Genomic DNA, 3204 nt, shown 5'->3' with positions numbered 1-3204 from the left:
TAACTCCCATTCTTCAAAATATTTATTAATCAAACATGACTCCCATTCTTCAAAATATTTATTAATCAACATAACTCTAATTCTCAAAATATTTATTTATCAACATAGCTCCCATTCTTCAAAATATTTGTTTATCAAACATAACTCCCATTCTTCAAAATATTGTTTATCAACATAACTCCCATTCTTCAAAATATCGTTCATCAACATAACTCCCATTCTTCAAAATATTCGTTCACAACATAACTCCATTCTTCAAAATATTTATTTATCAACATAACTCCTATTCTTCAAAATATTTATTTATCAACATGACTCCCATTCTTCAAAATATTTATTAATCAACTTAACTTCCATTCTTCAAATATTTATTTATCAACATAACTCCCATTCTTCAAAATATTTATTTATCAACATAACTCCTATTCTTCAAAATATTTATTTATCAACATGACTCCCATTCTTCAAAATAATTATTTATAAACACCTTCAAAATATTTATTTATCAACATAACTCCCATTCTTCAAAATATTTATTTATCAACATAACTCCCATTCTTCAAAATATTGTTTATAAACATAACTCCCATTCTTCAAAATATTTATTTATCAACATGACTCCCATTCTTCAAAATATTTATTAATCAACATAACTTCCATTCTTCAAAATATTTATTTATCAACATAACTCCTATTCTTCAAAATATTTATTTATCAACATAACTCCCATTCTTAAAAATATTTGTTTATAAACATAACTCCCATTCTTCAAAATATTTATTTATTAACATAGCTCCCATTCTTCAAAATATTTGTTTATAAACATAACTCCCATTCTTCAAAATATTTATTTATCAACATAACTCCCATTCTTCAAAATATTTTTTTATCAACATAGCTCCCATTCTTCAAAATATTTGTTTATAAACATAACTCCCATTCTTTAAAATATCTATTTATCAACATAACTCCCATTCTTCAAAATATTTATTTATCAACATGACTCCCATTCTTCAAAATATTTATTTATCAACATAACTTCCATTCTTCAAAATATTTATTTATCAACATAACTCCCATTCTTCAAAATATTTATTTATCAACATAACTCCCATTCTTCAAAATATTTATTTATCAACATAACTCCCATTCTTCAAAATGTTTATTTATCAACATAACTCCCATTCTTCAAAATATTTGTTTATCAACATAACTCCCATTCTTCAAAATATTTATTTATCAACATAACTCCCATTCTTAAAAATATTTATTTATCAACATAACTCCCATTCTTCAAAATATTTATTTATCAACCTAACTCCCATTCTTCAAAATATTTATTTATCAACATAACTCCCATTCTTCAAAATATTTATTTATCAACATAACTCCTATACTTCAAAATATTTATTTATCAACATGACTCCCATTCTTCAAAATATTTATTTATCAACATAACTCCCATTCTTCAAAATATTTATTTATCAACATAACTCCCATTCTTCAAAATATTTATTTATCAACATTACTCCCATTCTTCAAAATATTTATTTATCAACATAACTCCTATTCTTCAAAATATTTATTTATCAACATAACTCCCATTCTTCAAAATATCTATTTATCAACATAACTCCCATTCTTCAAAATATTTGTTTATCAACATAACTCCCATTCTTCAAAATATTCGTCCATCAACATAACTCCCATTCTTCAAAATATTTGTTTATAAACATAACTCCCATTCTTCAAAATATTTATTTATCAACATAACTCCCATTCTTCAAAATATTTATTTATCAACATAACTCCCATTCTTCAAAATATTTGTTTATCAACATAACTCCCATTCTTCAAAATATTCGTTCATCAACATAACTCCCATTCTTCAAAATATTTATTTATCAACATAACTTCCATTCTTCAAAATATTTATATATCAACATAACTCCCATTCTTCAAAATATTTATTTATCAACATAACTCCCATTCTTCAATATATTTGTTTATAAACATAACTCCCATTCTTCAAAATATTTATTTATCAACATAACTCCCATTCTTCAAAATGTTTATTTATCAACATAACTCCCATTCTTCAAAATATCTATTTATCAACATAACTCCCATTCTTCAAAATATTTATTTATCAACATAACTCCCATTCTTCAAAATATTTGTTTATAAACATAACTCCCATTCTTCAAAATATTTATTTATCAACATAACTCCCATTCTTCAAAATGTTTATTTATCAACATAACTCCCATTCTTCAAAATATTTATTTATCAACATAACTCCCATTCTTCAAAATATTTGTTTATCAACATAACTCTCATTCTTCAAAATATTTATTTATCAACATAACTCCAATTTTTCAAAATATGTATTAATCAACATAACTCCCATTCTTCAAAATATTTATTTATCAATATAACTCCCATTCTTCAAAATATTTATTCATCAACATAACTCCCATTCTTCAAAATATTTATTTATCAACATAACTCCCATTCTTCAAAATATTTATTTATCAACATAACTCCCAGTCTTCAAAATAATTATTTATCAACATAACTCCCATTCTTCAAAATATTTATTTATAAACATAACTCCCATTCTTCAAAATATTTATTTATCAACATAACTCCTATACTTCAAAATATTTATTTATCAACATGACTCCCATTCTTCAAAATATTTATTTATCAACATAACTCCCATTCTTCAAAATATTTATTTATCAACATAACTCCCATTCTTCAAAATATTTATTTATCAACATTACTCCCATTCTTCAAAATATTTATTTATCAACATAACTCCTATTCTTCAAAATATTTATTTATCAACATAACTCCCATTCTTCAAAATATCTATTTATCAACATAACTCCATTCTTCAAAATATTTGTTTATCAACATAACTCCCATTCTTCAAAATATTCGTCCATCAACATAACTCCCATTCTTCAAAATATTTGTTTATAAACATAACTCCCATTCTTCAAAATATTTATTTATCAACATAACTCCCATTCTTCAAAATATTTATTTATCAACATAACTCCCAGTCTTCAAAATAATTATTTATCAACATAACTCCCATTCTTCAAAATATTTATTTATAAACATAACTCCCATTCTTCAAAATATTTATTTATCAACATAACTCCTATACTTCAAAATATTTATTTATCAACA

Source organism: Euprymna scolopes, chromosome 3 (genome assembly GCF_053919585.1).
Source record: "Euprymna scolopes isolate OS-2025 chromosome 3, ASM5391958v1, whole genome shotgun sequence".
Classification (NCBI taxonomy): domain Eukaryota; kingdom Metazoa; phylum Mollusca; class Cephalopoda; order Sepiida; family Sepiolidae; genus Euprymna; species Euprymna scolopes.
Note: the sequence above shows the minus strand (reverse complement) of the source record.